Genomic DNA, 14,603 nt, shown 5'->3' with positions numbered 1-14,603 from the left:
CGGGTTTGATCAGGTTTAATGTGATCCGGCTATTTGAGAAGTGGAGATGTCGGATTAGGGCCTGGGTAGAGAGAGCTTAGTTGAAGCAGAGATGTGAGGGCTGGGCTCGGCCTTCTTGGGATCGGGACTTGAGGAGGTCGATCGGAAGAGCAGCTTGGAGACAAGGAGATCGGGTAGATGGGTGCAAGGTCTAGGGTAGGAGGCGGAATGAAGATGGGGGCCGTGGTGTGAAGCTCGGCTGAGAGGGAGGTAAGGTAGAAGCTTACTCTCTTTTTTCTCTCTCTGTCTCTGTCTCTCTCTCTCTCCTTCTCTCTCTCTCTATGGAATGAAGGAACCAGATGGGGTCAAGATATAATCGGCTTGAGCGACTCCAGTTGACATGGAGGTCGAGCAAAGGTATGAGAGCGGATGGGTTTGGTTCGGATGTGGGAATATCGAAGCCGCTGGCATTGGGTGAGGGCTTAGAGATGGGAAAGTTGAAGTTGCGGATTGGATCAAGTTTGCAGAAGCTAGGCCAGTTGGGTGAGGGCTGATTGATTGCGTCTTTGGTTAGGGTCGTAATAGGTAGAGGCGATGAGATCCCTATAGCAATGGAGGGAGGCGGGTTGTATTTGGTTGGAGGTTGGATCTCGTGGAGGGAGCAAATGGGAGAGAAAGCAGAGAGCAGAAGAAAGTTGTGGAAGGAGAGAACTAACACCATGGCTTCATTCGGTCAGGTTTTAACGACAAAAGCGACGACAAATTATGAAGGATTTACATGAAACGACCGCGAAGCAGCGAGATATCCATGATTTTGACAAGATGGCAGCGATACGAGGTTTTTTTTTTTGCAGGATTTATTGCTGGTTTTATACGAGGTATGAAGAAATGCTCAAGTTTTTTTTTTTTTTTTGAATTTCGCTTGGGTTTTGGCTCTATATCCATTGGTCAACTGTTTGTTATGTACTTCTATTATCCTATGATGATTTCATGTTGAGAGTGTGCAACTTCAAAACAAAGGAAGTGTTTTAACTTACCTAATTCTTTGAGCATGACTTATTATGATAATATTGTCAACATAAACTAGTAGTATGGATACTCCCCTTGAAGTTGTGTGCTTCACAAATAATGTATAGCCTCCTTAACTTTATTCATATCTCATATTGATCTCAACCTTGACAAACATTCTGAAACACATCTTTGGAGATTGCTTCAACCCAAGCAATGCCATTTTTAGTTTACAACTACAAAAGATCCAATAAAAATGCAAAGAAAGTGATGATCTTCATCATTTTAAGGTTTCTTTGCAACTAAAAATTCTTGTTTGGTTACATTCGAGCAAGGATTGCCTCAAAAGAGAAGGAAATATGTTGAGACCAATTAGGCGGGCCTTCTAAAATTCTTAGAAATATTAGAGTCAACGCTTTTAACTACTGTCATAAAAGGAGATGTTTTAAAGAGTAATTATGGAGAACATAAAACCCTTTGAACCATCCATGCATGATGATGAGTAAAAAAAATTCCCACCGACCATGGATGATCTACTTTTGGAGTAGGGAATACCTTCAAAATTATACATTTACAAAGAGCGGAAGACAATACAACAACAACAACAACAAGCCTTTATCCCACAACGCGGGGTTGGCTACAAAGAGTGTAAGACAACAATAACTAAAAATTAGCCAAAGAAGGCATTCCGTATGGGTAGGAAAGGTCAGCTACTAAGTAATATTAAATGGTACACCATGGAAGATAAGCAACCAATTTTCCATCATCACAAGTTTTAATTTCATATGAGTGAAATACTCCTAAATGGGGGACCCACGATATATAGGATAAAATTAGTAGGAAACCTATTAAGTCATCTACTATCAATATTTAGGCATCAGTTTGCTGAAAGATCGATCACATCGTGCTTGTTGAAATTTTAATGATATGATTTCTTGATGAAAACTATCGAGAATAGTGTTTCTCATATCACACCAACTAGATCGAAAAGGGCATCGCCAAGAGTCTATATACTCTATCAAGTCATCAATCGTACACCATATAAGGGAGATCAAGCCAACAAAAGCTAGAATGTTGAATCAAATTAAATAATAATGACTTTGAATTATTTAAATCTATTACACAAATAATTGCAATCTTGCGCACAAAGGTGGATCTAGAATGTAAATGATCTGAAAGAAACCAATCACTTTCAATCAATCATATGAAAAAGAAGAAAAGAGTGACAAATAAGATTCCAATAAATGTAGAATTAACTGACAAGCAAGCCTAATATTTGAATAAGATCACCTCTCTCAAAATGCTTCATGCCTTACAATTGATAAAAACTATCCAATAAAAGGTTAAGCTACCCCATAATAGGCATTGTAAGTAAGCATGGATAAAAATCCAAAGTGATTTTAACAAGGTTTTAGTAAATCCAAAGAAAAATCCTTCGAAGCAAATATAATCAAAAGAACAGGAGCATCATGAAAGCTCATTGCACCTAAACAGCCACGTGAATAGGCCAAGCCCTAGAAGTCCATTGTAACAATAACAAAAAAATGAGAACATATACATTCCCCATGCATACAATAAGGTCACAGGAAGCAACAAGACTAGGATCCCAAAGACGCGCCATAAGAATAGGAATCACCTTAAGTAGGAGGAGAATCCAATATCCAAATACAATAACATAAATCACGCTCATTATAGGTATGTAAACAAACTCTCAGCTAAGTGATTACAACTACAAAAACAACAATATCAAGTCTTTATCCCACTACATGGGATCGACTACATGAATCTTTTTTCTCCATTGTGTCATGTTAAGAATCAAATTCTCATTTAAATCTAATAAAGAAAGGCCATTTCTAATTTTTCTAACCAAGTCTTTTCAAGTATACATCTACCTTTCTTAAAATAAATCAAATCTAATACATCTACTCTCCTAACCAGATCATCGGAAGGCTGCCATTTTATGTGACCAAACCATCTAAGGCGACTCTCTCTAATCTTATTTTCCACTGAAGCTTCTCCAACATTTTCAAGTATATGCTCGTTTCGTATCATATCTCTAAGAGTAAAGCCACTCATTCACTTGAGCATCCTCATTTCTGCAACACTTCACTTAATATTATGCTCCTCTTTTAATGGCCAACATTCTGTACCATAAAACATTACAAGTTTCACCATTATCCTATAGAATTTTCCCTTAAGTTTGAGGGGCACTTTTCTATCGCAAAACAAGCATGATGCATTCCTCTACTTCAACCATCCAACTTTAATTCTACTAATAATATGACCATCTATTTCACCATCACTCTGACCAATAGACCCAAGATATCTAAAACGTGCACTCTTGTTAATGACTTGATTGCCCAAAGTCAAAATATCCAGACTCTATCTGCTTAAGAAGTATAATTCAAAATAACTACAACACCAAAAATCATGGTTTAAAATTGCGCAATATGAGGCTCGCCTTGAGGCCCGCATTTGCGCAATTCCAGTAAAAAACGCATCGATGCTTACGCTTCTCGAGTTTTTTTATGAGCTCGTGCGCTCAACAACTGTGGTTGTGAGGCAGCCACGCCTCACCTACTTGGCATAGAGGCGTACCCTCTCGACGCTATACGGTATACGTAATATATATTATATTAAAAACTTAGCATAATCTTAAAAAAATGAGTTCCTCGACCATTGGAATCCTCTGGAAGAGGAGGAAGGGGAAGAGAGCAGTGGTTCATTCATAATGTAGTTGATCTCTTCAAATGAAGCAACGACTTTTTACATGGTGCGCCTAACAAGGGATGAGCTAGTTATTGGAGTATTTGAGTGATGAATAGTCATATAAGAGGCAGAGATTTATTTGGGAAATTCAACGGCATTTATACTTTTAAAATGAGAAAGCAAAACTTAGTGACGTGGCCGAAGATTAGACATTTTGATCGTACTGTACATGTGATTTCTCATCGTTGTACTTTATTATTTGGGATATCTTGAGATTCACTTCATGATTTTCTCATCCGTGCTTCGTTTTTTATAGTTTTAAGTATTATTCACTCATTAGTATATAAAAAATTTATCATTGTCTGTTTACGCAATCTTTTGATTTTGAGGCTTACGCCTCAAAACGCCTTGAGGCTTACGCCTCGCCTCACGAATGAAAAACGCCTCAATACCCGAATACGCAATTTTAAACATTGCCAAAAATAGTATGTTTTTTACTTTTTTATGAAGGTAAACTTTAAGTTTCGAATAACTACAACTCAAAAAATGCTTAGTTAATATGGAATGATATTATTCAAAATTACAATGGAGTAACATAAATATTTTATATTTTTGACGACTCTAGACTTTGGGTTTTGCATAACTACTAAATGATTGATTAGTAGTGTTAATATGGTATAACCGCAGTTCTTAAACTCAAAACATGCAGGATTCATTTACAGTCAAGCATAAGGTATACATGGCATAAGTTTGAGATGATTAGCGGTTTGCAAATTGGAGACAGAATTAGTTGCTCAATCAAAACAATGGGAATTATTTCTTCCTGATCGAGACAAGACTTCTATTGGCGAAGTCCTTAGGGAAAAGATTTTTCTTCATAGAAAGCTTTTTATTCGCTCCCATTTTCACCCATATTCCGAGGATACAAATTACAGTTAGCTGACTGACATTTTGGGTCAAGATTGAATTAAAATTATCATATTAAAAAATGTTCAAGAAATGAAAACAGTCATTCTGTGATTCAAAAGGCTACATATATCAAAACTCCGCTTAGTAATCGATTAAAATGTTCAGGTCTCTTTCTTCATCAACAGCGAGTGCTCTTAAAAACGAAACATCACATAATGGTAAAAGTTGGATATAAAAGGTACTTAGCAGGCAGTTTCAATAATTGAAAAAAAAAACACAAATCTGTGAAATTTTGATACGAGGAAACAAGCATGATTTTAGAACTATATCACTCAGAGCACAAAAATTTAGCTAAAACATTATTTTGTCATCTGATTCGAATTATGTCTCGAAACAGATCCGCATTTCAATTCTTCCATTAAAAATTAAAAAATAAATAAATAAAAACACAAAACCCTAGCAGGACAACCATATCCACGGAAGCGAACGAAGAGTTTTTTTACTAAAAAAAAAAACACAGCATTGGAAAAAAAGAAGTAGGAAGAGAAATCTTGTACCATTGGCACCACAAGACCAATGGATGATGGTGAAAAGGGGGAAAAAAAAACTACCCGATCTTCGAGCTCAGATTCCTCCATGGCGAGGAGCAGCTCATCATTGTGAGAGGATGCGAGCAACGGAAGCAGTGTAGATGAAGAGATGAGAGGCGGCGACGGGAACTGCCGCCTGAACGCTGGGAACTGGAGCATTTTTGCCGATGACCGAATGATACGGGAATCCCACCACCGGTAAATTTTGTATTTCGTGGGGGTGGGGGGGGGATCTACATGGAGAATTGCAGATCTCAGTATATATAATTTTATAGTCATTTATATAATATTTAACATTTAAATTATATTGAAAGATTGTAATAAATCTTAGAGCCATGCAACTACAAACCCTTCAGAAGTAAGGATTTTAATTTCATTATATTGTTTGAATTACAATTACAAGATAAAATTATTTAAATATTAAAACTTATAATAAAAAAGCACAAAATAACATATTTTGCTCTAAATTCATTTAACCAAGAAAATAATATTCTAATTTTTTTTGTTAAACAAAAAATTTATTTCAACTAAAAAATGATAACAACAAGCTAAAAAATAAAAATAAAAAAGCTACAGAGATACAATAAGAGGGGGTAACAACCCATCGGACTCAGTATTTGGTAGAGACTTCTAACCATTCCAAAGTCAGGCAAGGGTCATCTAGTTTGGAGTAAGTGAGTAGCCATCCTAAACGAGCAAGAAACGCACCACCAAAAGTTGCCACGAGCTATGGCTAAAGAAAAGTGAGCCCTAGCCATATCATTGCCCACAAACCATAAATTGCAGCTTCAAATATGAAACGAACCTCTAGCAAAACAGCAACCACCAAAAGTAAATAATAAACCAAAGAGTCTTCCAACCAATGCAACCCACAGCCACAACCAAATTGAGACAATTATAAACCAAAGTGCCTTCCAACCAATCCAACCAAATAGCGCCACCAGGCACGGGCCAACCAGATTGGAAACTGACGAGTTATCCAAAACCCACCACCACTATAAATCCAACAGCATAGAGACGAGGCAAAGTCAACCAAAATCAGCACCACATTCCCAATATTATTTTCTACCCTGTCTGCCTCTCCCACGAGAGGCGACAGAAATAACAGGTCGGTCATGCTGCAAGGCAAAATCATCCTCAGGTTCTTCATCCCCACTAAACTTTGAAGAGGAATCAGGCGAACATTGAAGCCAATCAATTTGTAATCTCACACACTCCCCCGAATTGACACCCACATGAGAAAACAAAGCCTCAGTGATATTAAATTAACTGGAACATCAACAAAAGGACAATGAACTACAACAATAGGCATCACAGCGGAAGAGATAGTATGAGCAACCAAACGTGCAGAGACCTCACCCGCAGGGTAAACAGACGAGTTACTCTTTGAAGACGAAATAGAGGAATCAGATTTCTTAGCAAGCACACAAGGAACCTCAGCCGAAAACAAGCCACATTTTGCAGGCACAGAAGTAGCACACGACATAATAGGTTGCAGGTTAACATCATAATTACCACCCCTAGGCTCGCTAACACATAAACGCTGGCCATGGATGGCTGGAACAGACCCATCCACCATAGAATCCATAAGCACAACATTAGAATTAGACCTACCAAGTGAATCACAATCAACAACAGGGGATGCAGGGAGGAGCTTAGGGGTAGACACAGGCACATCCGGATCAATACCCAGAGAAATAGGATTAACATACTCATTCAAAACACCCTCACCCACAGCTTCATGAGTAGCAGGAATATCATGTTTTGAAGAGGAAACAAGCTTAGTAGCAGTGGAAGATGAACGACAATCACCCTGCTTATGCCCAATGGATTTACAAAGATCACAAAATAAGGGAAACACTTCCATTTGCACCTGCTGAACATAACCCAAATTCTTGGAATCAAGCCAAACCTTCTCAGGATAGTTTTTCATAATATCCAATTCAACCAAAACACGTGCCAGAGAAGGTCGCGAGCCAAGAGAGGTGGCAAAGTCAATTTTCAAAGGGTGACCAAATAAAGATCCTAAAGCATGGAGGATCTTGGGTGCGAAAAGGTGAGGCCGAAGAGACAGGAAAAAAATCCAGATTGGGATAACCGGAGATTCCACTCCAATGTCAAGGTCAGGCGGCCACTTAGTAATTTTTATATAGCAATTGTAAACTAGGTACGAACGGTGCCAAAAAAACTCTAATGTAATCCATATCATTCGCAAGTTTAATCAGGACATGAAGCAAATCAAGTAACGTTGCCGAAAGCTTAAGATTACAGAAAAACCGTTGGATAGCATCTAAACTAGGGCGAAGGGAAGGAAAAAATCCGACCAAAGCAAACTAGAAAAGAGCGGCTAAAGAGGAAATTTCTTCCTCCGAAATCCAAACAGCAGGAAATCCACAGAAAGAGCACTTTTTGAGAGGCGGAAAAATAGCATCCGACGAATGCCCAGATAAAGCATCCAAAAACGAGCGCGTCTTCTTAGATCCATCCAACAAACCTGGATCTAAGAGCCGACATGAGGCCATGCCAGCCAGCGGGAAAAGAGACAAAGGAGCAACAAAATAAAGGGAGAAGAAAACTTCCCTGAACCCAGAGCAACACCGCCAGCCGAAAGACAAAAAGCCTCCAGTCGAAAAAACCTAGCGAAGCGGGGTGAAGCCCATGCGCCGGGGGAACCCTAGCTGGAGGAAACCTAGCTGCGAAATACCGATAGGCTTTGTTACGCCTGAAATCCAAACTAGAATGAAAATAATATTCTAATATCTCATATGAGAATTAAATCATTATGAATCAATGACATAACTTTATATGATGAATAATTAATAATTTGACTATTCATAAAATAATAGGGCTGAGCTTATAAAAAATAATCTTAATAAGTAAACCCCACTGAAAAATATAAAGGATGGGCATGTGATATAAATATGAGCAATGAAAGAGTAGAAGTTAAAAAGAAAAAAAAGAGTATATTAAATCATTAAATTTATAGATAATGTATAAAAGATAATATTCTTCATAATCATTTAATGGCACTTATCATGTAAATTGATTATCATTGTATTCAATGCCTAAACACTCACATGCATAATGTATTTATACATCCATACATGACTTACATGCCATCATCATAATATTTTTTATATATGTTTATTTCTAATCCATAGTCACCCCTACTATGATACCCTATATCATAAATGTGGTCTTCAAACCTATTGAAATCTAATGATCTCTCAAAGTAGTTGTTACTTGGTGGACCTGTTGATTCGACAAGCTAATATTAGATTATTAAAGAGTATTTTATCAACAATACATACATCATGTACATACATATGCATTATCTAAATTTATATAGTGAAGATTTCATCATTAATATGATTAAAATATGTTACATATTCAAAATAGTTCATGATTTGTATATGGAATGGGTATTTCTCAAAATCAAAATGATATACATAATTTTCTTAGGAATTTGTTCAACAACTATAATGACATAGCTAACTATCGCATCATTTTAATGTGATCATGTAAAATACTATAAATAAATAACGCATAATCCAATATATATTATGTAACACCTCAGGACCTAAGGAAAAAAATTAACCTACAAATCCTACAAATTTCTTTATCCCCGATAACATTTTTAACTCTGAAAGTTATCTTTTTTTTTTTCAAAAAAAAAAAAAAAATGAAATACATCAAAATATACATAACCTCCCTTGCAAATTTTTATCATATTCAGAATCTCAAAACAATAGTTCATCATACATTGATTTCAAACTAAATATCTAAATAACTTTTAAGGTAACAAAATAATGAGTACCTTTGCATACCCAAAGTTTTTCCTCATTATTAGAACTAATTTACTCATCAAAATCCCTTCCCTTTTCTTAAATATTTTAAAGAACAATATGAGTAAAAGACTCGATAGGCCAACCTTTCTCCATATTAAGATTCATAGGAAGTTAAATATTTTGTGCATTGGGGTAGACCTAAAAAGACTTGGTTAAAAAATATTAGGAATGACCTTTCTTTATTAGGTTTAAATGAGAATTTGACTTTTAATAGAACACAATGGAGAAAAAGGATTCATGTGATGTTGTTGTTGTTGTTGTTGTTGTTGTATCCTAACCTATAAGGGAACAAAGTTTATATTATATAAAGCATAATAACAAAATAATTTAAAACTCACATGCTACTATGGATGAACAAATGCACATGATTCAATGAATGCTTATAACTCCCTTTTAAGCATCACTCACATGCTCTAAGCAGATGCATAGTAGAATTAGAATAAAGTCATTTCAGAGGTCATAATAAAACATATTAGTATAGACTTTGCATTGAGCCCAAGCATAGAATTCACATGCACTTTCTTTTTCATAATAAAGCTCTATAATATCATGAAATGCACAATGATGCATATGTGATGTATAATTGATGAGTTAAGATAAAATATGTTCAAGTCGTGTAGTTGTACAAAAATCCCCTAAAATTTAGATATTTGCTTGAAGATTCAAGAATATTACTAAATTTATAGAGATTGTATAAAATGTCAATTTATCAAATTTTGTCAACTACATCGAGATTCAGAAGTGACACATTTATCCATAATTTTCAAATATTCATGTAGAGTAAGCTAATAGGTAAAAAATTGCATTCTTGTAATCAACTTGTTCATAATAGAGTATAGAGTGTTATACTAAAAATTACACCGTGAAACTTTGCCTAAACTTAAAAAAACACATTTTTAAGAATGTCTTGTTATAGAAAGTTCATAATTAAAATAAAAAATAGAGCATAATTTGTTTATCTATCTTGAGCTGGACAATTTCCTTAACTAGCTGAATGGACGATTTCTGAGTTCTAGTCTCTAAACCCTCTCTCTTCTTTCTCTCTTCTATTTTCCTTCTCCTCTTCTTTTCTTCTCCAACAAGGATGGTTGGGTGAGGTATAGTGCTTAGCAAATGGATTAAGATATTTATTATTTTAAAAACACTCATTTTGATACAGAGCTGTGGTGCCCACCATCCCAATGCCCAACATCCCTAAAGAATCTTCTAGATTCTCCTAGAATCTCATGAACTGTAAAATAGGGCGATATAGGGCCTCCTCAAAACTGGCCCCAAATATAGAGCTCAATGTTGTCGCACCAAAATCCCCAACGCTTTGGTGCTCGACCAAACACCTAAGCAACTTGCATTCTCTCTCTCCCAGATGAAGTTATGGACTTTTCTATAATTAATTTAGTACCATTTAATTCAAAATAAATAATCAAACTCAGAGTAAATAAATTACCTAAATTCCAAGATGGTTGGTGTTATATATTATCTATAATTATGGCACACAAATAAATAAGTGTCAACGAATGAGCCCCAAATGGAAAGAAAATATTTATCCCTTAATTAATAAAGAGTCGCTTATCAAATAGAGACCATAAGTATGTAGCCCAACATTTTGATTATGATGTTGAACTTCCTTGCACCAACACATGTAGCTTCATAAATCCAAAATTATAAAAAAAAATCTAGGTCAATCACATATTCATAACATTAAATGGCCAATACAATAAGTTTAAGCATTTTATAGAAATCAATGATTCTTAAGATTCCCCATAGTTTATAACGCATGTTAACCAAAAATAATTAAATGCAAGTCTCACAATTTATAATAATACATAACTAAAAAAATCAACCAATCAAGCACAAATCTTAATCCACTATTTTGACGGGAAACTTTCGAAATTTAATTTTGATTAACCAAAATCCAATTTTAGAAAAAAAAACTATATTCAAATTGAACGTCTTTGCGAGAATAATCAAATGACACAAAAAGTGATCTAATCGATTCTAAATGAGCTCAAATCAATCAATTAGGGTTGCAAACGAACTGAGCCGAGCAGAGTATGTGAGTGTTCATGTTTGTGTTCATTTAATATCAGCTTGTTCAAGTTTGGTTCATGCTTGTTCGAGCTTTAGCGTTTGTGTTCATGTTTGATTAATTTAAATTAAGGAGTGTTCATGTTTGGTTCATGTTCAGGTCATGTTCGTTTGTTTAGTGTTTATCGAGCTTGTTCACGAACATATTTAATGAATTTTTTTAACTATCAAACAAACATGTTCATGAACATATCTATGAACAAACTCATTTATAATAAAAGCAATTGTCTATGTAACAAAGGTAATTATTATTTATATTTATTAATTATATAGTCAAATATTAATTATTTTTATCGAGCTTATTCACGAGTTCAAAATCTAACATGAATCGAGCTTAATGTTGAGCTTGTTAATGAATTTCAAATGATGTTGTTCGTGAATATAAATGAGCCGAGCGCATTAGCGTTCAAGTTTGTTTATTTAAGAATCAAATATTTAAAATATTGTTCAAATTTGTTTGTTTAGTTAATTAAACGATCGCAAACGAGCTTTAATCGAACCGAACAACGAGTAGCTCGCTGAACGTTTGGTTCGCTTGCAGCCCTACAATCAATTGAAGTGTAGTTTGAAGTATCAATGATTTATATTTTTTTGTGTGCTTATAGTCAAAATGAGCACCTCAACAAAATGAATCCATCAAGCTTATGATCACTCAATTTTGATGTCATTAAGACACTTAAATATTGAATGAATTGTTAATAATAAAAGAAATAAGCAGAAGCCGTTTATGGAGTATTTTAAGATTTTGGGTAAAACTATCAAAATAACACTGTAAACCACTAATAATATACTTCCATTTTTCAGATAAACAAAATGGGGACTTAAAACTACAGAGAACCTAGATATTGACAATCATCACCAACTTACTCCTTGACAATTTATCTTTATTTTAATTTCTTATAGTTATAGCTAAAAATATTGAAGTATTGAAGGGTGATAATGGAAAGAGATATGTCAGTTGAGTGTTTGCGGTATGTTGGTGGCAATTGAATTTTCATAGTCAAATGATGGTGGTTATATGACGACGAATGGGCTGCAATGATTAGTTGAGTGTTTACGGTATAGTGGTGGCGATTGAACTGTCATAGTTAAATTGAACGTTTTTGTGAGGATAATCAAATGACACAAAATGTGATCTGACTAATTATAAATGAGCACAAATCAAGCACTTGAAGTGTAGGTTGAAGAATCAATGATCTCCATTTTTTGTGTACTTATAGTCAAAATGAGCATATTAACAAAAGGAATCCATCAAGCTTATGACCACTCAATTTTGATGCTATTAAGACACTTAAATGTTGTTGAATTATTAATAATCAAAGAAATAAGCACATGATGCCGATTGAGAATTTTAGGATTTTCACTAAAACTATCAAATTAACACTCTCAAAAACTACAAATATACTTCTATTTTTCGCATAAGCGAGATGGGGTCTTGAAACTGGAGAGTACCTAGACATTAGAATAACTTTAGAGCTCTGATCACTACACATTATCGACGATCATCTCGATGATTTAACATTATTTTAATCTCTTATAGTTATAGCTAAAAAATTTGAAGTTTTGAAGAGTGATATGGAAATGAATATGTTAGTTGAGTGTTTGCAGTATAGTGGTGGCGGTTGAATTGCCATAGTCGAATGATGTTAGTTATATGATGACGAATGCGTTGCAATGGTCTGTTGAGTGTTTGCGGTATAGTGGTGGTGATTGAACTTCCATAGTCAAATGATAGTTAGACAATGCAGGACGAACAATCATTATCGAGTAGTGGTGATCAAATGATGATAGATGTGTAATTACAATTAGGTGATGCCGGTTGGGAGATAACAATTGGGAAATATCATTTGGATGATGAGAGTTAGATGGCAATTATATAATGACATTCGAGTATGGTCAAAATGAGTTTACTTAGCCTCACCTTATAAACACTCATCTTGACATCATAGGAAGTGAGTTGTGAGATATCATTCAAGAAGATTTTCAGATGATAGATAAAAAAAAACTTACTCCTCGACGAAGTTTTCAGTTGAACCCTCCGATTTTGTTGTTCATCTTATTTGGAGGCTTTGAACCCTCTGATTTTCTATCATTGCCGCAACTGACATTCCAAAGCCACAGTACACATCCCCAAATGTTGATCGCCTGGAGCTCTCGCAGGAGCAATGAGAGAGAGGACGGATCGGGATCATGATAGAGAGGGATTGGGATTGCATTTAGAGCTACATCAGAAAATGATTGTCTATGTGTATCCCCATTGCCCTATCCATGTGTTTGTAATAATCAAATAATGTATTATTTATCACCTTTCTAAATGTATCCTCTCATACATCCTTTTGAAACCTATAAATAAGAGGTTGAGAGTAGGGCTGTCAAAGTCGGGTCACGAGTCGGGTTCCGGTTGAATCCGAAATAGACCAGACACTATTTGACATGACCTGAACTCGACCCATTTTTGTCAACGGGTAAGTTTTTCAAACCCGAACCCGACTCGTTCGCTTGCTTATTCTGTTATTCAAGCTGTGACAACTTGGGACACCAACAAGGGCAGCGGGACGCCGGCAAGGGTAACGGGACTTTTTGTCATCGTTACTTCCGATCGTCTTGTCGTCGAAGCTAAATGCATGCCGGTTGCGACAGAAACAACGAGACGAACGTTGGATGAATGTGACATACTAACTGATGGACGCGACCCGGGTTTGTCGGACGTGACAAAGATGATTCCGGGGTCAAAATCGAGTTATTTGTGGGTCAACTCGAACCCGATCCTAATTTACAAACGGGTAAAAATCTCTAACCCGAACCTGACCCGGTTCGAATTCATGTTGATTCGAACTTAAAATTTTCGTGTGGGGCTCATGTCGAGTTTTCGGATCGTGTTAAATATCAACACCCCTAATTGAGAGTCATTTTTAGATCTTTTATGCTATTTTTATTATTCACAAATAATAAATTCCAGAGCTCTTCTCTATGCCCATTTTCTCTCCTTTTCTTGCCCTCCCCGCCTAGATAGAGTAGCAATCAATGACAGGATCTCATTTATGAATAAATCTAAATCCAAAAATTGGAAGAACTAAAAATGTTGAACTCAAAATTAAAATGTAGAAGTCTTATCATAAGAAACGATCCAGAGCTCTTCTCTATGCCCATTTTCTCTCCTTTTCTTGCCCTCCCCGCCTAGATAGAGTAGCAATCAATGACAGGATCTCATTTATGAATAAATCTAAATCCAAAAATTGGAAGAACTAAAAATGTTGAACTCAAAATTAAAATGTAGAAGTCTTATCATAAGAAACGGCATATATATATATATATATATATAGGGGTGTCAATTTCGGGTCACGGGTTGGGTTCGGGTCGAACCCGAACTGACCCGGGTGGAAAACGGGTCAACCCTAACCCGACACGAGTAGAGAAACGGGTCGAAAAACCGAACCCGGACCCGACCCGGCGGGTTGCCGAGTTGACCCGACAC

The 14,603-nt window shown here is 35.7% G+C and overlaps 2 protein-coding genes across 5 annotated transcripts in view; one reads left to right on the top strand and one right to left on the bottom strand.

The window, feature by feature from the left end:
* The window catches only part of LOC110102595 (C2 and GRAM domain-containing protein At5g50170), a 32,877-nt gene that overhangs the window by 8,596 nt on the left and 9,678 nt on the right, over positions 1–14,603 (bottom strand). Inside the window, exon 1 of one of the 4 annotated variants that reach the window (XM_020830994.2) lies at positions 5,217–5,390. The exons of the other annotated variants lie outside the window; for them this stretch is intronic. The gene's annotated coding sequence lies outside the window, so the exon portion shown is untranslated. Of the gene's footprint in view, positions 1–5,216; positions 5,391–14,603 lie in introns of those variants that run through there. 4 annotated transcript variants of the gene reach the window in all.
* The window catches only part of LOC110102594 (premnaspirodiene oxygenase-like), a 30,916-nt gene that overhangs the window by 10,183 nt on the left and 6,130 nt on the right, over positions 1–14,603 (top strand). The gene's annotated exons all lie outside the window — the stretch shown is intronic.

The sequence above is a fragment of the Dendrobium catenatum genome, unplaced genomic scaffold (assembly GCF_001605985.2).
Source record: "Dendrobium catenatum unplaced genomic scaffold, ASM160598v2 fragScaff_scaffold_637, whole genome shotgun sequence".
NCBI lineage: Eukaryota > Viridiplantae > Streptophyta > Magnoliopsida > Asparagales > Orchidaceae > Dendrobium > Dendrobium catenatum.
Note: the sequence above shows the minus strand (reverse complement) of the source record. Positions and strands in the feature narration are given on the sequence as shown.